The following is a 25,308-nucleotide window of genomic DNA, read 5'->3' on the forward strand; positions in this document are numbered from 1 at the left end:
TTTGGTGAACAGAAAGAGAACTGTGCTCTCACTGTGTTAGCTCGGGACTTACTTGTTATTGAACTATAACTTGGACCATCCTAATAGGGGAAAATATAAAAAGAACTGCTTCCAAGATTTAAGTCAGAGGAAAAAAAGATATGATAATCCCAGCACTTGGAGAGGCAGAGGCAGATGGATTGCTGTGAGTTTGAGGCCAACCTAGTCTACAAAGGAAGTCCAGGAAAGCCAAGGCTACATAAAGTAACCCTGTCTCAAAAAATAAACAAAAACACCCCAGTCAGCCAAACAAACAAACACCTGAAATAGAAACCTAGGAAGATCAAAGCACTGTCTCCAAGCCATGAACAAACACTATTTCCCATCTATATTTCCATCTAGTTTCTGGATTATATCCAGGCAACTGGTCAACCAGCTTCCTCTACTTTAGCACTTTATATGTTATCATACATAGCTGTTAACTTTTCTCCCTACCAAGAACTCAAATGTACTTTGGACCACAGAATTATAATTCCCCAGAGTGGAAAATATGATGGCTTCAACCAAGCCTATGTGGGGTATTTTTGGCTTGGTTGTCTCTATGAGCATCAGTGAGCAAATCTGAAATCTGTAAAATTCTTAACTCTAAGGAAAATGCTGGTCCACATTTAGTGACCATCTGATATCCCCAGGCACTCTTTTAAGGGCTTAGATGTGTGAATTCATTCGTTCCTACTTACATGACATTAGTGTTGCCGCTATCCCCACTTTACAGGGAACACACAGGGAACATTGCCCACAGTAGTGAAGGCCAGACGTGAGCCTAGGCAGGGAGGCTGAGGACCACTCTCTCAATGGCTCCAAACAGAATTTTGAAAGACATGCACCACAGATGAGCTTCTGAGATGTTATCTTCACCTTTGTTTTATGGCAGCAGCAGAAAGCATCATAGTGGAGGAGGTGGAGGCAGAGCTCGGTGTTACCAGGCACTGTCTGAACTTCTGTCCTCAGATAACTTAATCCAGTTCTCCAGACTCTCAGCACTGCCAGTGAGGGCCGGGTAATCGAGGACGAGCTGGATGACTTCCACCCAGCTTTTCTTTTCTTTCCCTTTTTTTTTTTTTAAGCTATCAGATCTGAACTTAATTAATCTATGGTCTGTTTTCCAAAATGAAATTCTCTAGTAACCCCAAGTAGAAAATGGTTTCCTACCCATTTCCTATGAAAGTTATTGTATTTACAAATCATTTAATTTATCAGTGTTTCACAGGCCAGTGACGACCGTGAAATTAATTCCATCTTAGAAACAGTCATCTTGGGAACAAGGGACAAATTATAGCAGATAGACTAGGACCTGTTTCTGTAGAGTACCAAAGGCAGTTTCTCTGTGATGTTATCCATTACCAAAGAGGAGAGCTGAACCGTTTGTTAGTTGCTAAGCATTTCAACTGGCTGAGACTTTTTAGGGCCTTGCTATTTATATGTACAGGGACAGCACATGGCTGCCTTCTCCCTTCTTCATCTGTAATACAAATCTATGAAGACACAAGAAAGCAAGAGCACTATAGAAATGAACAGAAGTGGGATCAGAAAATGCTCTGGGGATATTCTGTGTCTGTGACCATTATGGGCTGCCTCTCTGTACACACACAGGTACTTATGTGGCGTTTATGGCCTCAAACTCAGAAAGGTCTGGTCTTTGGTTTCCACCTTGAAAAACCTTTTTTTTTTTTTTTTTTTTTTTACTAGTTGTGGCAAAATACAGGTAAGAGAAAGTCATCTTAACCATGTTCTTTTCAAGATTTATTATGATTTTATTTGTGTGTAGGTCCAGTGCTCATGAAGGCCAAACAAGGGAGTCAGACCTCCTGGAACTAGTGTTAAAGATGGTTGTGAGTTACCATGGAGGTGCTGGGTACTAAACTTGGGTTCTCTGCAGGAGCACCCAGCATTCTTAACTGCTGAGCCATTTCTCCAGCTCCTACTCCATCATGTTTAACAGTGCCTGTCAGTGTTGGCAAAGAAATCCACATTCTTGGGGAAGAATCCCCAGAACTCTTCATCTTACAAAACTGAAACTCCATACCCATCAGACAGCTTCCTGTTTCCCAGTCTCCTGAGCTCCTGGCAAGTGCCATTTAACTTCTATGAGTTTGTGGCTCCCAGTACTCCGCATAAGTGCTCTTCTGTGATACGGCATGGTCAGAACGTCTTTGCTATTTACAGTTATCTGAGGAGATGGAGATAGAGGTCCCAGCATGTACAGGATCTTAAGTAGGGGCAGTTCACTAACTGATAGAAGGAACCACGCCCTGTCTTCGTTCCCAGCACAGTTTCTGAGCTCATAATTTTTTCATAAAAGCTGCATTAAGGAATTTAATATGAGCACTGTCTGTTCTTGACAAGGACGTGGGTTCCATTCCCAGCACCGACATGGTGGCTCGCAGTGGTCTGTAACTCCAGTTCTGGGGGATACAGTGCGCTCTCTTCTGGCCTCTATGGAACATACACATACCCAGTCTCCTTACATGCACACTGGCAAAACACTCAAACCCACAAAATGGAAATAATAAATCTTTTTATAAAATTAGTGTTTCATTTATAATTATATTAATTTAATTGATACATAGATTTTTGGGTTTGGGGTTTTTTGTTTTGTTTTTAGCAAGGCTACTTAACTGTGACAGTGCCATCCTTACTTTCCATGGGAGGGTGCATCTTGGTTCAGGTATCCACCATACTCCTTAGCTTGCAAAGCTGTGAGGGCTGGGTCTCTTGTAAGTATCAGTGTCTGGGGCCATATATCCAGTGGTGTCACAACAGTCATCGTGCTTCTGGCTTGGAAATAGACTCTCTTCTCAGCATGGACTGATACACAGACTACTTGGATGAGCTTCCAAGGAGCCAACCAGTGGAGATTAGAGGCTCTCATACCCTGAATGGCAAGACTGGGGTAGGTCACCAGCTCTCCAAGTGTCAGGTCAGTATCCAGTTTGTAGGTGTCCTCAGCAACAGTGAGCCAGGTCCATAAGAGAGAGTGTTCCAGATTTCTTTCTTTCTTTCTTTCTTTCTTTTTCTTCTTCTTCTTCTTCTTTTTTGTTGTTGTTGTTTTCTTGTTTTTTGAGAAAAGGTTCTCTGTGTAGCCTTGGCTGTCCTGGACTCACTGTGTAGACCAGGCTGGCCTTGAACTCACAGAAATCCACCTGCCTCTGCCTCCCGAGTGCTGGGATTAAAGGTGTGCACCACCACTGCCCGGCTGAGTGTTCTAGATTTCAAAGCCCACAGGATAGGTGGAGAGTGATCAACTATGAACAGGCACATTTCTTGGTCCTGGTGCCTGGCACTTGTGTGATTTAATAGGAGAAGTGATGGTGTAGCCCTATTTAACATGGCTAGAGGCTGATATGTCTCTTCTTTCTGTAGTCTTCCACTCCAGTAACTCTTAAATCATATCTGATGTATGTAGTAGCCATGTCTCCCTATGATGAAACCGTCCCTATCTATGATAGGCACTGTGATGTCATGGCTTAACCTCTGACTATATATAATTCAGATCAAAGTGCCATCATGTTTGGCTTTAAAAGTAAATAAATAGTTCACAAAGCGAAAGAATATTTAGGACACCGTAGATGGCTGCTTGGACTAAGCTAAGGGTTAAAATAGACGAATTCTTGCTGGTTTGGAAGCAGTGAAGTAGATATTAGCTGTAGTGGTCAGTTCTCCACTATCATAATGAAATACCAGAGAAGACTGGCTTACAAAGAGAAAAGGTTAAATTGGGGCTAACAGCCTTGACAATTTATCTTCATCAGGAAGCTCCATTGCTTTTGGGGCGAACTGCCCTCCTTACTATACATGGGAGGCCCAAAGAGAGAAATGATAGGATCCGAGTCAAAGCATTTCAGTGATGTAACTTCCTCCAACTAGACCACACCTCTCAAGAGTTCTATCATTTCCCAATAACACCATCGGAAAAGACCAAGCCTGTCTAGTAGATCCACAACAGGCTGGGACAAACAGGTCACTCCTTGAGCTCAGGAACCCTTTAGTGAGAGTTAGAGTTGGGGCCCAGACCCTTGGTGCAGCCTCGAGTGTTCTTTTTCCTTGCACACTCACTCTGCAACTCTGTTCCCCCCCCCCCCACGCACCTCTGAGCTGGGCAAAGTGTCTTCACACTCCAATACTGCTTTGCAAGAAGCAATAAATAGTCTGTATGCCGTGAGGAAAAAGTCTACAGTTAAAACCCAAGGCTTCCTAAAGGATCAACTGTGGTCTTGTTTCCCTGCAAACAAAGCTCTGCCATGCTGGAGGTTCCTACTTCTCAGAGCAGAGCTTTGGCTCCTGACTCTGATGGTGAGGACCCCCGCAGGACTCAAATCCTCTTAGGTGTTTAGCAGCACAACTCCCTTTAAAAGTTTACAGGCTCCACAGCCTTAGCCATCATAAGAGAAGGAAAGAGCGAGGGTAAAGTTATGGAAAAGCAAAGCTAAGGCTTACGGTGAGTTCTGAAGTCACCCAAGGGTCGTGGGAGCAGGCAGCTGCTGCTGTCACTCAGCGCTGATGTTCTGCCTTTGAACTGCTGGGACATTACAGGAGAGAAGCTAATCTTCTGTGGCCGCGCAGCTTGCCTGTGTTGATAAGTGTGATTAACAACGCTGAAGTCAAATACATTAGCGAATGCCTCATAGCTGCCAGGACGGCTCATGGCCACCCACGCTTCACAGCTAAATAAGAAACACAAGTCTCAGGAGCCTGGGATTCCTGAAACCGTTGTATGTACATGCCTCCAACTTTGATTATCAAGTTGGTTTCAGTCAAATCCAGGAGTGCTATTGTTAGAAAGCAGACAAATAAATATAGCCCCCTCCCCCAAATGAGGAATGTGCTTTTCCGTTTGTGAGATTCTGGGGTGGGGGTGGGGATGACAACGTTTGCTCAAGTTTCAGAGAATTCTATGGAGTCTGCAGGCCTCTCCAAATTTAAAAGCGAGTTTTAAAAGAGCTGGAAACTTCTTTGCACAACCCAGTGCTTGAGGCTAACCCTCAAGGCTCCTTAGGAAACTGGGTGGAGTAGTAAGTCAGCGACAAGGGCCCTGAGAGGGCTTGTCTTTCTTATCTGACTTCATTGTCCGGATCTATTGGCATGTTAATTGAGCAAGGCCTGTGCCTGGTATCCTAGCATTCTTATTTCTCTGCCCAAGATAAACGGTATCACAGCTGAAATCTTGTTTGTTTGTTTTTGGTTTTTGGTTTTTGTTTTGTTTTGTTTTTGTTTTTCAAAACAGGGTTTCTCTGTGTAGTTTTGACTGTCCTGGACTCACTTTGTAGACTAGGCTGGCCTCAAACTCACAGTGATCCTCCTGCCTCTGCCTCCCCAGTGCTGGGATTAAAGGCATGCGCCATCCTCGCCCAGTTTACAGCTGAAATCTTGAAGGAATATAAAATCTGATCCTTACAAGTCCTGGGTCACTAGACAGTACGGTAAGAGAGGACCAGACAGAGTTAGAACTGGGGTAGCCATACTGGAAGAAAAGGGCGCAGGTTTCAGGAGGGGCTGCTCCCATCTCCTTGCCACAAACACTACACAGAGCCTGGCTTGCTCAAGTGGCCTTTACACTTTCTGCTTCACTGTGGACTTTCCCTGGGCTGGGCAGCTGAGTGCCTGAGCTTCAAGTGCATTCCCTGCTGGGAGACAGCTAATAGAGAAATGTGCCTCCATCAGTACCAGATTGTATAAGAGACGATGACTTGATGAACAGCCTTTGTTTTGTTTGTTTGTTTGTTTGTTTTAGGGGCAGGCGTTTCGATACAAGGTCTCTCTATGTTAGTGTTGGGGATCCTGGACTCACTTTGTAGACCAGGCTGGCCTCGAACTCACAGTGATCGCCTGCCTCTGCCTCCCCGGTGCTGGGATTAAAGGCATCCACCACCACACCCTGCCCTTTTTTTTTTTAATCATCATATATACTTTGTGAACTTTTGAAATGAAAAAGATATATAGACTATTTTAATTTCATGTGTAGGAATGTTTGCCTATCTGTATGAGTGCCTATCGTGTGTATGCAATGCCTGAGGAAGCCAGAACAGGGCATTTAGATCCCCTGGAACTGGAGTTACAGATGGTGTTTAGCCACCCTGTGGGTGCTTGGAATGGAATCCAGGTCCCCTGCAAGAGCAGCCAGTGCTCGTAACCACTGAGCCATCTCTCCAGCCCTATAAAGTCATCCTTGTACCATCACATTTCATTTTCTGACTTCCCATGTGTACTGACTCTAGAGTCATTTGGGAAGAAGAAGCCTCAGTTCAGAAGATACCCGCACTGGATGGCCTGTACTGTGTTTGTTGACTGGTGGCTGATGTAGGAAGATCCAGCCCACAGGGGCCAGAGTCACCCCTGCACAGGTGGGCCTGGATTGTATGAGAAAGTATGCTAAGCGAGTCATAGGGAGTAAGCCAGTAAGCAGCATTCCTCCATGACCTCTGTTGGAGACCCTGCCTCTAGGTTCCTGCCCTGGCTTCCTTCAGTAATGGATTTCTAAGCCGTAAAGTGAAATAAGCCCTTTCCTCCCCAAGTTGCTTTTGGTCATGGCGATCTGTCACAGCAAAAGAAACCTTAGGCCCCCATGCCACTCCCAAGGCAGTCGACTTTTTGCTGACAAAAATCATCTTTCACATTTCTTTTTTGGGTAATATAAGCCCACTTCTGTTGGATAGCTTGTGGAATTTTACACACATTACAGCTGAAAACATATGTGTCCAGTGGAATATCCTGCAGAGGCACAAAACAGTGCTGCCATGTCCAAACCACAGCTGGTGTGGAGTGATGGCCCTGCCATGCTGCCTCCGTGTACGGCCGCCATCACTCCTCCATCATGCCCCACAGCCTCCGTGTATGGCTGCCATCACTCCTCCATCATGCCCCACAGCCTCCGTGTATGGCCGCCATCACTCCTCCATCATGCCCCGCAGCCTCTATGTGCGGCTGCCATCGCTCCTCCATCATGCCCCGCGGCCTCCGTGTGTGGCCGCCATCACTCCTCTATCATGCCCCGGGTCACCATGTGCAGCTGCCATCACTCCTCTGTCATGCCCTGAGGCCTCCGTGTGCCGCTGCCATCACTCCTCCATCATGTCCCACAGCCTCCATGTGCAGCTGCCATCGCTCCTCCATCACGCCCTGCAGCCTCCGTGTACGGCCGCCATCACTCCTCCACCATGCCCTGCGGCCTCCGTGTATAGCCATCACTCCCCCATCACGTCATAACCTTCCTGCAGCAGATGTGTGCGTCTGGTTTTCCTTACAGAGTCTTTTTAGGAAAAGGAAGTTCATTCTCTATAATGCAAGTGGCCAAATACATTACCTTGATTCACCTCAAAGTAAGAGCATCGTGGACATGAAGGATGGATGGCTTTGAAGCGGAGCCAGAATGGATCCGGAAGACTTCCCCTTATATGTGGGAGGCCAGAGGGGGCGGGGCCTGGAGGAGGTCCTGCGCGCCCACTTGTGTATGCGCACACAAAGATAGAGGTTGGCGAAGAGCATCCTCTTTATAGCTCTCCATCTTGCTTTCTTTTTTTTTTTTTTTTTTTTTTTTTTTTTTTTTTTTTTTTTTTTTTTGGTTTTTTTTGGAGACAGGGTTTCTCTGTGTAGCCTTGGCCATCCTGGACTCACTTTGTAGACCAGGCTGGCCTCGAACTCACAGCGATCCGCCTGCCTCTGCCTCCCGAGTGCTGGGATTAAAGGCGTGCGCCACCACGCCCGGCTCCATCTTGCTTTCTGATGAGTGTTTCTCACTGAACCCGGAGCTGCCCGTTTCGGTTAGCCCAGCTGCAGTGAGGGCCCAGAATCCTCCTGTGTCTGCCTGCACCGTCCCCCCCAGACCAGTGCTGGGGTTACAGACGTGCGCTGCTTTCCTAGGCTTTAACACGGGTGCTGGAGTCTGAACTCAGGCCGTCATGATTGCTGGGCACACACCGCGCCTATGGCCACTTCTCCAGCCCCCAAACCTTCCTTCTTAAGTAACAGTGTTCTTTTTCCCAGAAAAAGAAAGAAATTTAGTAATGGGGACAGTAGGCTGCCAGAGAATTTCAGACACCGGGCACAGGAGCTGGGCTTTTGAGCACTCTGTTGGCTCTGTTGGCTTTGCTTGGTTCCGAACCCTCCTGGAAACCCATGACATGTCACTGAAGTGGGGATACACCTTGTTCTGAGGTCTCAGAACCTACAAGCTGCAAACTGAAGATAATGCCCCTGGACAGTACGGAAAGTCCCCAGCCCCACTTCTACGCACTGCCACCTGCCTGCCCTTCCTGCCGCCAGACCCATGTAAGCGAGTGTGTCAGAGCTTGCCCGTGGTGCAACTCGACTTCCAGCTCTCACACTTCAGTGCCTCCACGACTATCCACGGGAACAATGTGACGGTAGAAGATGGTGTGTCCACCTTGAAGTGAGATAGAGAACAAGGCAAGAGCAGTCTGTCGCCTTTGGAAAGTGAGTGAATTGACGGGCATCACGTATGAGTCTGTGTATTTCCCAGTCATTGTCTGGTCACTAGGATGTGGGTCTACTGGAGAGCAGTAGCAGTGTCAGATTGCCAGCTTCCAGTAATCCCACTCCAAAGAGGCAGGGGCTTGCTTCTGACGGCACTGGGGAGCGGCACGGCCTCCTTGGCCTGACTCCCCAAGATCCACACTCAGACTAAAGTAGGTGCTTCACACCCACGGATCCAAGCTATGAGCTTGCTTGTTTGTTCATCTGAACAGCTCGGAGATTTGTTGTCCAATAAACAGAGTAAGTCTGAGAACAGTACAAAAAAAATCAGATCCTATTTAGGTGAGAAAGAATTCTTTTCCAGGCACATAACGTGCACACGCATGTGTGTGTGTGTGTGTGTGTGTGTGTGTGTGTGTGTGGTTTTGTTTGTTTGTTTTGGTTTTTCAAGACAGGGTTTCTATGTGTAGCCTTGGCTGTCCTGGACTCCCTTTGTAGTCTACGCTGGCCTCGAACTCACAACAATCCACCTGCCTCTGCCTCCCTAGTGCTGAGATTAAAGACATGCACCACCACACCTGGCTCTTGTGTGTGTGTGTGTGTTTGTGTGTATGTTTTACATACATGAAATATGTGTGTTTATATGGGACATCCAGAGGCAGAGGTAACTGCACATTTATATAACATAAATTCAGGACACAGCAAACTTGTTTATGGAGGAAAATGGAATTAGTAGTTATAAATAATAAAAGTGGGCTGTTAAATTTTCAGTCTATATTCTGCAGTGTTAAGAATGTACTTTAAGCATTATTTTAGCTTTGAATATTGTATGTACTGGTTTTATTTTAAGACATTCTAAAGAAATATTTCAAATCTTATTTTATTAGTTTTTAAATGTGCCTGATGTTCCTTGAAGATAAAAATAATTTATTAAAAATGAACAAATTCATCCTATATAGGAATTACATCTTTACCATAAGCAGCATTGTATTGTATATTTCTAGCTCTTGTTTTACTTCACTAATTACTTAGCATCTAAAAATCTAATTATGATCAAAATTAACATCTCTCTTTGGGCTCTCTAGTCAAGCAAGCCGGAACTTCTTTTTCTAACTCCCTTAGGTGTCCCGTGGGCTTCATGGTGCCCTTTCTGTTTGTAGTGGTGAACTAAAGTGACCAAGCCGGTCTCACATAGCCAGCCACCCGTGAAGAAGTGGTCAGGGTCAGCTACGCCATCGGAAGCCTCACAACCAAATCATATGGCTACCCAACAGGACCAAAACCCTTCAGACACAAAGATGCCTTGATCCTTTGTTTGACACGGGTTCTTGTTCTGTAGCCTAGGCTAGCCCATAGCTCTCTTTGTAGCCCAGGCTATCCCGGGACTCACTTTGTAGCCCTTGCTGGCCTGAGACCTGCAGCGGTCCTGCTTCAGACTCCCGTGAGCTCCCATTCCGGGCCAATCCAGACTGCAAAGGGACTGCAGATGTAGCTCAGAGCGGGGCCACAGGAGGTCCTGGAGTCCATCACCAGCACTGGTCAGTTCATAAACAAACACATACCAAACCAGTTCCGATGAGCTGTGTGCAGGCTTGACGATGCCCCAGCTGTTTCCTTTTTGATGTTTCAACCCCAGCCGGAGGCCAACACCAGGGGCAGATTTTGTTACCTTGGTGGGCAGGATCAGACAAGCAGAGTCTCTTAGACCTCATGGCTGGGCAGAGACCATTAGGAGATTTAGACAAAATCATGATGGCCGTCACCAGACAGGCAAGGGCTTCCCCACACTTTTACATTGCAATGCTTTTAGCCAGTCGGTATTTTTGAATACTCCAATTCTGTCCAGCACATTATCCATAGTCAAGCCTTCCACCCATCAAAACCTATTTCTAAAGCTCAGAATCCTGCTTGTATGGGGGTGAAGTGGGGGAGGTGTTGACAGAGAGATGGTGACCGCAATGCTGGTAACACCCTTCTATCCAGTACAGAGTCCATCTGTAGACTGAGTCGCCAACTTGGAATGCTTGGGCAGATTCGCCTGGCACCGTGAAGGAGGCTAACATGACTTGACAGAACAGGTGCTCAGACACTTAGACACACTTACACACAAGCACCGCAATCAGCTGTTCCTGCAGAGGATCTGCGGGTTTGTAAAAATTACAGCTTGAATCAAATTCAGTCCTTTTGGTCCTAAGTGAAGTTTCTAAGATGCTGCCAATGGCATAGCGAGCATCGAGTGTTGGGTGTGTGGGCCAAGCTCCGCCACAAGCGTTTCCCATCTAGTGACCCACTTATCACGTGCAACAGCCTACGGGGGCCACCGTTATCATCCACTAACAAAGAGAGACCACAAGTCACTTGTCCAATGTCACAGGACTTGCCTTGCTTTCCATGTCGTTGCCTCAGTCCCTCCTTCCAGTTTGTCCTCCTCAGTCAAGCGTGCTGGAGCACACAAACACTTTCTGGATTCTCCTGTTCCCCACCAGAGTTCCTGGCCCCGACCCGCAGCCCACTCACTCTGCTTTCTTTGCAGGCCTCCATGTTCTCATGGCTTGCTTTTGGATAGCAGCATGTTTACATCCATAATCCAGACATCCAAAGTCTGAAAGCTTTTGAGTGCCACAGTGATAGAAAGTAGAAAGCTTTATACCGTGAACCTGTGTCTCCTGCACAAAACTGCCAAAAGTGTTACATAAAATACCGAGGCCATTGTTGGAAAAATAAATATTGTAAAAAAAAAAACTTTACTACCAAAATAGCCTATAAATTCAATGCAATCTCTATCAAATTCTAATGAAATTCTTCAAAGAAAATTTTTACAAAAATACAACCCCCCCCCCCAAAAAAAAACCCCTGGAGGCCAGCCATTGTAGAGAGCCATTGCGCTCACACCTCTGTGGTGAATATGTGTGCTTTGTACATTATAACCACACAGAACAATCTGTTGGAGCATTTTTTTAATCCCAGATTAGAATAGCCCTTTAGATTAGGAGCAAGAGATGACATATTCGACGTCCTGATGGAGAGCAAGAACAGACACCACCATGGGCAGTGAGGTGTCATACAGGACAGGCAAGCAGGCACCACCCATCTCCTCTCCTTTCTCTCAGCCTGGAGTCCACAGCTGCCCAGATCCCAGTACACCGCCCTCATATAGGAGGGGCCCCTTGACTCAGAACCTCACTTCTTCCTAGCCACAAGCAAGGGCTTGTAACACCATCTAGGGACATTTACCCAAAGGTCCATGTGTTTTCATTCAAGGATGTTTACAAACACCCTGGTTCCTGACTCAGACCCTTGTCAGCTGGATGACTTTCTCCAAGAGGAAGTGGGCAAGGGGAAGGATGGGGTGAGGAGAGAGCTAGCTGGATCAGATCAGGGAATCGAGCCCTAGTCTATCTTCTGGGCTGGAATTCCAGTTTCAAGCCAAGGTCCTCACCATGATCTATACTCCAATGCCTGGAGCCAGGAGCCCTTATCTAACCCGATGTTGAGTCCCACCCACTCACCAGCTGTGTATCTCTGCCCTTCACAGGCTTCCCAGACAACGGTTCTAGGATTCCATTGAATGAGATTGAAGAAACTGAGGTAACAAAAGTTTTCTGCTTAGGGCCGGGGAGCTAGCTCAGTTGGCAACGTACTGGCTTTGCCATCATGAGGACCTGAGTCCAAGTCCAGAACTCACATGAAAATATCGGGCACGGCATCCATTTTTAATCCTAGCACTGGGACGCAAAGCTAGGTAGATCCCTGGGACCTATTGGCCAGGGAGCCTAGCCTACTTGGGAGATTCCTGGCCAATAGGAAGGAGCCTTTTTCTCCAATCTTTTCTTGGTAAGCGCCCAAGAAACAGCACCCAGGGTTGTCCGTGGCATACACGTGCATACCAGCAGTTCACGGTTAACTGTTCTCTGTGCCCAGCGTTTGCTGTATAGTTTCTCCCTGTAGAATTCAAATACTGAACCTGAGCATGATTCCCACTGCCCTTTTATCTGTTCCTCTCTTAATCTCCTCCTGTGATATGTAGTTTGCTACCATCCCTCACCAGATGAAATATTCATGTTGATTTAATAATCTCTTATTGAAAAAGGACAATATGAAGGCTGACTGGTAACAACAAAGCCCCGTGTCATCGTCATTTAATCTTGCAGTTGCCTGTGTGATCGCCGGTGATTACTTCATGCCTTTCATTTTCACAGACACTGAGAAAAAAAAAAAAAAAAACAACAACTGCGACACAATAACCAATCCATGCGCTTGTCCCTGGGGAAGACTTTTTCTCTGAGCCTGCAGTTCTTTGTCGGAAGGTTGGGACCTCCCCATTCCACGATCACAAGCCTGTTGTTGTCCTTGTCCAGCTAGTGACTAGGCAGCCTTGTCAGTAAGACTTACAGGTGTAGCTTCTGACAGGACTAGGAAACAGTCGCTCGCAGCAAACTCCCTCTCTGCCTCTTCCAGATTGATTCTTCTGCCTTAGGTGTGTGGCACATGTTCTGGTTTGTGCTTAGCCGGTACCAAATGGTCTTTCCTGAAAGCACAGATATACAAATAGCACTATGCCAGCAAAGCAGTTGTATTAATGTATTTAGGAATACACACACACACACACACACACACACAGCAACAATTGAGGAAAAAGAGGCCATGATTTTGAAAGAGACCATGGTGGGTTGGGAGAGAGGAACAGGAAAGGGGAAATGGAATGATTAGATTATAATCTCAAAACATATATATGTGTGTGTGTGTGTATGTGTGTATATATGCATATGTATATATATATCTGTATATATCTATAGATATAGGTATAGATATAGGTATAGCTATAGATATAGGTATAGATATATACAGATATATATATATCTGTAACTTAAACTTAGTTCTTCTCACCTGGGATTCCTACAGAATTTAAGTGTTCCATCTTAATTTCATAGCACTCACATGGGCTGTCTGTGTGGCCATCATTATTAACTATACTTGCTAGTAACTCATCTGGCCATGTATTCTCTTGATCCAGCGACCTCATTGACAATGTAAATATTAGCAACGCTCTGCCTGGGGTATAACATCACTGCGTGTGAGCAATGACTTGGATTTGGGATAGACAGTAGATATATGCATCAATGTTGTAATGTCTGATTTTAGTCTGTCCCCCTTTTCCATCTTGTTTCACAATATGAACATGTCACGAGGTATGTGTATGTGTGTGTGTGTGTATGTGTGTGAGTGTGTATGTGTGTGTATGTGAGTGTGTGTTTGAGTGTGTATGTGTGTGAGTGTGTGTGTATGTGTGTGCGTGTGTGTGTGCATGTGAGTGTGTGTGTGAGTGTGTGTGTGTATGTGTGTGAGTGTGTGTGTGTGTATGTGTGTGTGTGTGTGCGCGCGTTCGCGTGCACTCATCTTTTGAGGCTCACAAAACTTGGCAAAAGTTAAGCCTGGTTTGAAATGTGTCTCCTCCTTCTTATAAAGTTTTAGGCTCACTTGAATGCGATTGGTTGGGTAAGGAGCCTGCTTGGTCTGATGGCAGGGGACCTCGGATAAGGAGCCCACTCTTGGCTTATGACAGACAGGCTGGCAGCATTTCCCATTGGTATGTGCAGGGCGGCGGAGCCAGTTTTAAAAGAGCAGATTTATAAAAAATCCAGCTGTGAGTTTTCTTTTTTTTTTTTTCTCTTAGAGCTGGAAGGCGGGGCCAAAACCAACCTCAAACTAGGCACTCCATTGATCAGGTTAGAGTGATGTGGGCCCCCGTCTCACAGACAACAGCTAAGCACAGAGGAAATATTAGCTGGCAGAGATAAGAAGAGGAAGCCGTGAGAGGCAGGCGGAGGCTCCATCTGTCAGTTTCTGAGCGGCAGTTCTCAAGACAGCAGACAAGGAAAGGAAGAAGAGAGTGGTTTTGTTCCAAAGGCACAGCACAGCCTAAGGACATTTTCTAACAAAGTAAGTTTGTGCGGTGCTCGTTAGAAACCGAGGCTGTGGTGGTGGGAAGAGAAGTGTCCTTCCCATCTGGGCTGCGAGGGGATTTGTTTCGGGTATATATGAAGTTTGTTCCTCTAGTAGATCTGGCCCCAAGGAGAGCATTCTTTTGACAAGAACTTGATTTGATGCTCACAGGCAGCACTTGTAGTCCCATTATTCATTTTAAAGACATGTAAAAGCAACAGAAGGGTCTACTTTATGTTTCAGATCTCAGATTACAGACATGGACTTCTGTCTTTCCTTCTTTCATCATCTCCCCTTCCTACCTCTCCTTCTTTCTCTCTCACTCGCCACCCCCCCCCCTTTTTTTTTTTTTTTTTTTTTTTTTTTCTCTTTTTTAAACCTCCTGGAACTGTGAACAAGATTGCTTGTATCTTTTCTCAAAGATAATTTAGTGTGGCAGTAGCTCACCTTTTAGATTTACGGGGCTGGCAGAAATTAACCGTTGGTTCGCTCAGTAGATGAACAGATCGTTTAAACCTCCGACTGGCCTTCCAAATTGTGCAGTTGTTGTGACACTGGTTTTTGAAGGCAGCTGTTTTCTGGGTCTTTTTGCAGAACACAAACGGACTCATGAGATAATCCTGCTGTTTATGTGTGGTACATTTTCAGCGTATTCATTTTCAAGCAAAGCTAGACTGTATGGTTCTGGGTGGCTGTTTGTTACCTCCAAATGGTTCATATTCAATGTCAGATGCCATGTGTTTTATTAGGCATGGATTTGTCTAATTCCAGTGGGAGATTAAAATAGTGACTTGAATAGCAGATTCTCTGAGGGGGGAACAAAGAAAAAGGCACGTTGGAACCAAAGGTGATCTCTTTTTAAGCCACACGGGCAACAAGAGACTTGTGTGCGTCTGTGTGAGCTGGCTCTATAGTATAAACGAAGAGTGGAGGCACCGGCTGTAAACTGGCAGAGGCAGACACCACTCAGGGTTATGGCCCAATATGGATGTCAGAGCTCTGTTGCATGTGTGGGAAAATGGCCACAGTCCAACGTCTGGAATCGTTTATCTTCCACCAGTGCCTAGAAGACAACTGTTTTATGCATTTTACCAAAATCCTCACTGACTGATTTCATTTATCCGGACGGGGCTCAGTGACGGATGATGGGGACAGCTCTCCGTGGGAGGGGGCTGTGTGCTGACCTCTTTCCGATTCCCTGACACCTCCAATGACGTGGTGCCACTGCCAAAGCCAAGTGGGTTTCCATACACACGGTAGTAGTGACCGCCACATTAACGTCTGTTCTTGTTGGGGAAACCAGAAACCAAATGTTTGTTCTCACTGTCCTTTCTGTAATGTCTGTTTCCTGCAGTGTGGCTCTGAAACAAATCAGAGGAAAAAAATGTCAGTAGGCAGGCCCCCATGGAAGCTCGATGGGGTTAAAGTTGGATATATGATATTCTTGGGCAAATACTGGAACATTCGGTTGTGTTTGTTTGTTTGAGACAGGGTTTCCCTGTGTAGCCTTGGCTGTCCTAGACTCGCTTTATAGACCAGGCTGGCCTCGAACTCACAGTGATCCACTTGCCTCTGCCTCCTGAGTGTTAGGATTAAAGGCGAGCACTGCCACACCCAGTGCAACATGCAGTTGTTGGTCTCTGTATCTGTGTCTGTCTGGGGGCATCGTTCATATGCCAGCCGGTGTGTTTGATTCCATTATTAAAAGTTTCTTATTCTTTGAAGGTTTCGGTGTATATTGCTCTACATCCTCCCCACCCCCAAGGCCCTCTATGTCACCCACCCTCCTACCTAGCTTCATGTCCTGTTGTTGTTGTTGTCCTATTGTTGTTATTGTTGTTGTTGTTGTTAATAACCCAAGTCCAGTTAGTGTTGCCCATGTGCACATGGGTCTGTGAGCAGCCACTGGACAGAGGCAATGTACCAACGGCCATATCCCCAAAGGAGAGTGAAGCTTCTTCCCCTAGCAGCCTTCCATTGCCAGGAGGTCCTCCACAGGGGTGGGGCCCTAGACCTTTTCTGATCCAGCCAGCCAGTGTGTTTTACCTACCTAAGTTCCCATGAGCTAACATGTGTGTCCCATGTAGGAATACCTGGCTGGTTTTTGCCCCTCATGTCAGATTTATAGGCATATTTAAAACTTGTTATAAACATCAAGCACATTCAGATGCTTTGGGTTTTAGTCACAACTGTTGTGTTGCATAAAAGACACTTAACCCCTTAATAAGCATATTTCATGGCTTGTAAGTGGAGTGAGTGAGTCTAGCCATCTCTCCCAGAGGAACTTCAAAGTCAGCAGGGTGTTAGTTCTCCACACAGAAGCCACGTATGGCCTTGCCTTCATCTCTCCACACTGACTCAAAACTAAAACTCAGTGGTCACATGTGGTGATGGCTCTCTCCCACTAAGTGGACTTTTTCTTTCATTCACTCCTCACAATTTTCTAGCATTGTGAAAAACCAGTTATTTTCTTAATTAGCTTTGGAGTTTTAGAAATTGGATTAAATTGATGCAATAAGCTCCGTAATGTAAAGAAACCAGGTAACAGTGCCAGTTAAGATGCCTAATATCGGCCAGGTGGAGGTGGCGCACGCCTTTAATCCCAGCACTTGGGAGGCAGAGGCAGGTGGATTGCTGTGAGTTCGAGGCCAGCCTGGTTTACAAAGCAAGTCCAGGATAGCCAAGATAACACAGAGAAACCCTGTCTCAGAAAGAAAAAAAAAAATATGCCTAATATCTTTGTCCATTTTACAGACCCAACTATATACTGTGTAGAGTATGCCCATATATATATTTATCATCAGGTAAATGTATATATTATCTTCTTGAACGGTTTCAGTAAAAGTGGTTATGTATAAAATACAAGGCAATGGAGATAGCAGGCCTAAGTGTGCTGTGTTTTAAAACATTTTCATTTGACGTGATATACAGGTAAACAGCCGTTAGTGCTAAGGAAATCAAAAGTCAGACCTCCCTGGGCCTTTTCCACTGGGCTACCTCTAAATCATGGATATCCTATAGCTAGGACAGAGTGCACTACGGGAATTCTGATGGCTCTGTGAGCCACCCACTCAACTGTATGGCCTAAGGCCATACTGGGTCCTACGGGCCCGCAGCTCTGCTTCTGTTACAAGGCTGTCTTGAAGGTCAAATGGCACCATATGCATAGAAATGTTAAACCTCTTTTTTTCTGGAATATTTCATACCCCACCCCACCCATTCTTATCTCGTCAGAGATATCTTTCTTTCAATGTTCCAGATCTCTCCCAGAACCAGCCAGCTTTCTGTGTCAGGCCCCTCGCATCCAGCAATTGGCCCCATCACAGGCCCCCATGCTGTGTATGGTCCTGTTCTGGGCTCCACCAAATATTTTTTCTGCTATGTTTTGGAGGGTTCTATTTTATTTTATTTTTATGTGTGTATATATGTACTTGGGTGAGTTTATGTATGCCACGGGCATGCAGAAGCCTCTAGAGGCCAGAAGATAGCATTGGGTCCCCTGGAACTTGAGTTACAGACAGTTGTGAGCTGCTGCATGGGTTCTGGTCCTCTGGAAGAGCAGCCAGTGTTCTTAGTGTCTGAGCCACCTCCCCAAGGCCCTTTGCTACCCTGCTTTTGAAAAACTATTTCTATACTTCTACCTCTCATACTTTTGCTTCACTTTTATATTTAAGTTGACAGCTTTGTTTTAGCTCCTGCCTTAGACTAAGTCGTTCGTAATCGCTCTTTTGGCTTCTGGACCTAGTCTCTAGTATTTTTCCCTTTTTTTTTTTTTTTTTTTTTCCTTCACACTTTGCCTCTGTCCTTCCTGCTTTACTCTTTGCCTCTTTACACATTTTATCTCCTTGACCTTTTTAGTCATTAATATGCTTAGATGTAAAATGTGCTTAATTTTATTTTCAGTTTCATATGTGAGTACTGTATTGATGTCATCTCCACCTCTCCTTCACTAACTCCTCCTCACCCCCTCTCAAACCATGGCCTGTTCTTTAATTACTGTTACATATGCATATACGCACGTTTCTGTGCATAGTCAGTCACATAGGCACAGTAACACACACACACACACACAACCTGATGAGTACATTCAGTGTTGCTCATGTTGATATTTGTTTAAGGTTGTTGCCTTGGGATGACCCATGGCGGGGGGTGGGGGTGGAGGGCGTGGCTCTGGAGAAGTCTGACTCTCCTCTCCCAGGATCCATCAATTGCATGTAGCGCTTCATTTAGGGGTAGGGACTTGTGCGATTTTCCATGTTGGCATGTCAACTGGTATTGTCATCACTCAGATCCTGTTTAAGTGACTACTGTTGACATGTCATGGGTTCAGCATCCCTGTGGTATACAGAGGAAACAACCTCACAGCAGACATCCTGGTCCTCAGCTCTTACAATCTCTCTTCACTCTCTGCCATGTTCCCTGAGCCTTGGCCCGAGGGGTGGATAAGGGGTGGGAGCTATACTTATCTGTGACTTTAAGAAGTATTTTGCATACAGTTAGAGATTACACTGACTTGGCAGTAGTGGTGTGTGTACTTTTGGGGAAGCCAACAGTAGAAAACTGAGTTTTCATGCTGCCCTGAGATTCCAAAGTTACCTTAAATATCACTAGTCTGTGATGCCTTCTTCATTCCTGATTCCCTTAGTATATGTTTGAATCACGTCTTTATCTTGTTCTTTCTTTATTGATACAGTAGCCATCACTTGGAGTTTTTTGTTGATATGTCATCTGTTACTTGACTATCTGGCCCTCACTGTTGTTTCTCCTAAATACAATGTTGATGATCAAGTTATATTTGTTGCATAAATGAAAAGAAAGTGTTGCCGGGCGTGGTGGCACACACGCCTTTAATCCCAGCATTCTGGAGGCAGAGGCAGGCAGGTCTCTGTGAGTTCGAGGCCAGCCTGGTCTACAAAGTGAGTCCAGGACAGGCAAGGCTACACAGAGAGACCCTGTCTCGAAAAACCAAACCAAACCAAACCAAAAAAAGAAAAGAAAGCATCCCCTACCTGTTCCTTGTGGTATTTTTCCATTGTACACTTTTTGGGACACTCCAGGTAACTATGTATCTGGAGCTACTTGACCACTATAATGACCTACAGACCTTTAAGACTGAAAATCTACAGTTTTCAGTAGGCTTGAAGTGTTCACTACTAGATAAAATGCTAACCTACAGGCCCTACCTCAGCGCTGCTAATCACACATTCTTTTTAATTTTTGTGCTTGTTCATGTGTGTGTGCGCTTGTGTGTGTGTGTATCTGTATGCCACATGAGTGCAGGGCCTATGGATGCCAGATGAGGCTGGAGGATCCCCTGGAGTTGGACTTACGAGAGGTTGTAAGGCCGGTAAAGGGTGTTGGGGTTGGGATGTGAGCTCTAGTCCTCTGCAAGGCGTAGTATGTGCTCTTAACTGCTGAGCCATTTCTGTAGCCAAGAGGTGGAAAGCCTAGCTACTTCAAGGTCTCTTTCAAATGAGGATAAAAACAAGAAAACTTGAATGTACTTGTTAAAGGACAGTGAAGAAACTATGTAAATTATGGAAGCTTTCTATAATCTTGCACTTAATGGCTTTTTACACAGACTAGCTGGCAGAGGTGAAGCCATTCTACCGTAATTTCTCTGCGTGTTGAGTCAGGATGAACACAGGGGTAACTGGAAACAACCTCCCACCCAATCAGGGCTGTGCAGCTGCCGAACACTCAGCGTACACACTGCCCATCATCTCCCTCTGTGCTAGCAAACAGAGGTCAGCTCTCCAGCGATGCTGAGAGTGCACCTGGTTCTCTGTGCTGCCACGCCCTGTGCTCTCAGGGATGACGCCAGGATGAAAGATTGACAGTTGGTACAGCTTTGCCTTGGGATACATCTCTGTAGTCCTAAAGGTTCTGACACTTACGGACCATCTTTAAAGATGTTTCTAGATGCTTCCAGTTGAGTATATGTTCTGTTCACTGCAGAGTAAATTATGTAATTCCTCTGTTTTCTGTTTAAATGACGCGAGAATGCCCACTTAACAAATGAATATAAACACAGTAATAAATACAAAAATAAATTCCCAAGTGGACAAGAGGTAGACAGACATGCAGTGTTGGTGTAGACAATTTGAGAATGTCAGGGGAAGGCAGAATGGAATCCTGGGAGATTAATTCTACTGGGAACCCAAGTCTTAACAGTCAGGAAAATCGTTTTCACGAAAGAACCCTACTTGTCCTCAGTAAGGCTTCAGAAGTCTGAAGAGACACCTTCATGGCATCATGTTCTAGTTCATTCCTTCCAGGGACTTCACACACACACACACACACACACACACTACATACCACACACACTACATACCACAGACACACCACACACATATACCATACACATACCACACACACACACACTACACCACACACACCACACACACCACACACATACACAATACACACACACACTATATAACACACACGTACTACATACCACAGACACACCACACACATATACTATACACGTACCACATACCACACACACACCACATACTACACACACACACACACACACACAATGCACCACACACACATATACCACATACATACACCATTCACACACACACACTATCCACCACACATATAAATCACATACACACACACTGACATACCACACACATCCACTACGTATGCACCACATACACACACACCACACAAATCCACCACATACACACACCACATACACACACACCACACACATACACACGCATACACACACCACACATACACTACATACCACGCACACACACAGTACAGGCAGCATAGGGCAAATGTTGGCTACAAGCTAGCTCTGGCCCTGGGACTCAGTATCCCTCAACCAAGGAGGAGGAAAGAGGTGCAGACCGAGGTGTGCAATTGTCCTCCCTGATCACCTGCATCTTGCACCTACAGCAAAGTGCAAGAAGCCCCATCAGAATTTACTCCTTGAGAGTCTAGAACTGGAAGCCTCTCAGTGGCCTCCACACTGTGCTGAGGGGCTTCTTGGGCCTAGAGCCATCTCTTGAGAGCCGTCGTCCTTCGGCGCGTGCTTATTTTCCTGCGTCCTTGACTGTCTGCAGTGTCTGCACCGGGCCCAGCCTTGACTGCGCCATGCGGGGTACACCGAGAAAACTGCAGCAAGCCCATGGAAAGCAGTTTCTTTTCTTTTCTTTCTAATTAACCATAAATAAGCCCATGAAAGAACCCTGTGCTCTCTCTAGGGGCTCCCTATCTGGTGTTCTTCCAGCTTTGCATGCAATGAATAAAACCACAGAGGGAGTTAAGCAGGAATACAATGGCCTGAGCTCAGTTTATATGAAAGCAGTTGATTTGTTTGTTTGTTTTGTTGTGGCTGAGGATAAGACTCTAAATTAGATGAACTTTCTATGCCAGGCGTTAGAGCAAAGAACAAGAAGATACGTTTGTCTTTAGAGTTGACTGTTGTCATGCCCTGCTTCACAGGCTTGCTTAAGCAAAGAGGGTGTGTTTCTTTTCAGTCCCCTCCACATTTGCTAATTTGGTCCCAATGTTCCTCTTACCCAAGTCCTTTATCTCTGTTGCTGAGTATACATAGTAACAGTTAGCACAGTAGCATGCATCTCATTTCAACCCGTCATCTTTTGAGCACCTGCTGTGGAAGGGAAGTAAACTTACAGCATGGGGTCCCATCCTAGGTCAGGGAGGGTGATGGCTCAAGAAAGAGTGACTTCCAGGAAGCTGCAAGGCTTGAGGCAACGTACATATTCAGATCCAACGGGAAGAACTGGGAACCTTGATGGATGGTGCAGAGGGGAGGAGGCGACGGTGCTACCAAGCAAAAGTGCAAGGACTTTAAAGAGTTTGGTGTCCTATAAAGAATGAAGGAGTGGGAGGAGCTGGTGCAGTGGTTCTCAGTCCTCCTAACGCTGCAGTCCTTTATTCTCGTTCCTCCTGTTGTGGCGGCTCCAACCATATAATCAATCAATTGCTGCTTCATAACTGTAACTTTGCTGCAGTTACAAATTGTTATGTAAACCCGTGAAAGGGTTGGTCAGCTCCCCCCCCTCCCCCAGAAGACTGGAGTTCAGTTGCCAGCACCCAAATGGCTCGATACCATCTGTCACTCCAGTCCCAGGGATCCAATACCGTCTTCTGGCCTCTTTAGGTAGTGCACACACATGGTGCACATACATGAAAGCAAAACAGTCATACACATATGATTAAAGTGCATAATTAGAGACAAATAACTGAGTGGACCCCCAGCTTGATACTAGAAATATCATTGTGTGGGAGTTGGGACTTGAAAGGGAAATAGACTCAATTATTCTAAGTCCCGACATTATCTTATAACATAGCTATATGTGTCTGGAGGCTCGTGATGGCCGCTCTTAAGTTTAGGATATGTATCCTGGAGAAGAATGGATCAAAGAAGAAACAATGATTTTTGTGAATAGGCCCACACATCAACCCATTCAACAATTGTTAATAAATGTGCCAAGGCCATTAGGTCATTGTAACACAAGAAATAATCCCAGCACTCAGGAGGCGGAGGAAGGTGGATCACTGTGAGTTTGAGGCCAGCCTGGTCTACAAAGTGAGTCCAGGACAGCCAAGGCTACACAGAGAACCCCTGTCTCAAAACAAAAACAAAAACAAAAACAAAAAAAAATGCTGTTTTTTAAACAAGCCATTCTCAACAGCTAAGTCAGTTAGAAGCAAATAGCTATATACTTCAATGGTAGATATGGCCTACAGTCCTGAGCAGTGAGGGTTCCTTGTGTGAGATATGTGTGCTGCGAATAGGGGTACCTAATGACCTCGGTGACCAACATCTTCACCCAGTGACATGGCAGTACGAATGGAAAAGGCATCATATTTGGAAAGGGTGGAAGCACATCACGGGGGTGAGCGCGCCATATGCCTTCCCGCATGCTCATGGTTCGCAGTGCAGAGGAGACACTGCTGCAAGTGTGCAGCAATTTCCCTTATCCGGCATCTTTTTACCTATGGCTTCTGTTGCCTATCACAGTCAGAAAATAGCAAATGGAAAATTCTAGAAATAAACGGTGCATAAGTTCTAAGTTGGCTGCAAAGCAGAGTAGCATAATGTAATCTCACACCTCCGTGCTCCATCCTTGTTGGCACTGACTCATCCATTGGCTACAGTACCCACGTGGTATTTATTTGCTGCCCACCTCTTAGTGGTCACCTCAGTTATTACATCATCTGTCATCTGGAGCCTTCCGATGTACCCCCATGATAACAGGCTGAGTGAGAGCTGTCAGCACAAAATAACTACTGGCAAAGTAATCTGGTTTTCTAAAATTATTTAAATAAAAGACACAAAATGAAATTTCAGTCCTCTGCACGCTGTTTGGCAGACTTTCACTTTCACAGGCCGTGTCTGAATTGTGCACTCCTTCACCGAACGATAGTACATGCACCACGTGGCTCTCATCTGCCGGTCACAGGTTCCGTTGCCTCACAGGGTCCTCACGGCCCCATTGCAGATGAGAAACTGAGACCGAGACTGGGTGAGGCTAACTAATGTACCAAGGTGGTATTGCTGTGGAGAAACTGACAATTTCCAAATTATCCCCACCAAGATAGTTTCTGCTCTCATTTTGTGTTCTGGAGGCTAAGGAGGTGGCCTGGTCAGTACAGTACTTGCCACATCAGTGTGATAATCTGAGTGTGAGTCTCCAGAACCCTTGTGAAACTTGGGCTTGGCCTCACATCTGTAATCCTGGTGCTCATATGGGGAGAGAGAGGGTGGAGACGGAGAAGTCCCAGAAGCTCATGGGCCAGTTAGCCTGTGGAGAACAAGAGATCCTACCTCAACCGTGGTGGTGGACACAGTCTCTCTCTCTCTCTCACACACACACACACACACACACACACACACACACAGGTGCACACGCGCACGCGCGCACACACACACACACACACACACACACACACACACACACAGATGAAAGATGAAGAACCTTTGAGTTCTTAAACAGTCTGTTATGAACCTTCCGTGGGTGCCGGTCACTGGCAGCACTGAAACAGCTGGTTTGTGTCCCTGACACAATCTGGTTGCTATGGGATCCTTCACATAGGAAAATTTTCGTCAGCTCCAGGTGCCTGGAACACCAGACAGGCAGACTTGCTAAGAGTCAGATGAACACAGCTGTGAAGGAGGCTGGGGAGGTTCACATTGTGTTGGGGGCTGTGGGGGTTGTTTGCCGCTGTTATGTGGGATGGAGGGCATTGTATTGTTTCAGTGATGCTGGGGATTGAACACAGTGATGCTAGGCAGGCGCTCAACCACGGTGCTGCATCCTTAGCTGCGCCCTTAGCCTTCAACCGCCACTTTGTGTTTTGGCTGCCAAGGCATTTCCAAAGCTGACTTGCAAAGAGATAAGTAAGTCTGAAGATGAAACAGACGGTTGATAAGATGGCGTTGGTATACACATCACGTTAGTATAGGTGAAGGTGTTGACCCAGTGCGATGGAATTGGCACATCTAAAGTGGCAGCCGCAAAATGAATCGTTTTAAATGCTAGTCGTCGCTCTGAGCCTTAGTCCAAATGTATTCTCGCTGAAGATGATCGCATCCAGATCGTGCCCCCTTCCCGGACGACAGGAAGAACAAAGGAAAACAAACAGTTTACTTCGGTCTCATAAAAGTTCTTACTCACGAAGTAAAAAAGAGCATGGGAAAAGATGAGGGGTTTTTGTTTTGCTTTGTTTAAGTTTTTCCTTGAAGTCCCTGCAAGATTGCAGCTCACATAAAGCGTGGGTACGTGTGTGTTTACACAGGGAGGGCTGGCCTGCCGGAGGAGTTTCAGTCAAAGCCTCTGGAAACCACGGCCATTTTTCAAAATGACTAATAGCATTTATGTATTATCTCTCTTTCTTAAAAAG

The 25,308-nt window shown here is 45.7% G+C and overlaps 1 protein-coding gene across 5 annotated transcripts in view; it reads left to right on the forward strand.

The window, feature by feature from the left end:
* The window catches only part of Stard13 (StAR related lipid transfer domain containing 13), a 213,665-nt gene that overhangs the window by 103,722 nt on the left and 84,635 nt on the right, over positions 1–25,308 (forward strand). The window contains exon 1 of one of the 5 annotated variants that reach the window (XM_051162825.1): positions 14,184–14,409. The exons of the other annotated variants lie outside the window; for them this stretch is intronic. The gene's annotated coding sequence lies outside the window, so the exon portion shown is untranslated. Of the gene's footprint in view, positions 1–14,183; positions 14,410–25,308 lie in introns of those variants that run through there. 5 annotated transcript variants of the gene reach the window in all.

The sequence above is a fragment of the Acomys russatus genome, chromosome 19 (genome assembly GCF_903995435.1).
Source record: "Acomys russatus chromosome 19, mAcoRus1.1, whole genome shotgun sequence".
Classification (NCBI taxonomy): domain Eukaryota; kingdom Metazoa; phylum Chordata; class Mammalia; order Rodentia; family Muridae; genus Acomys; species Acomys russatus.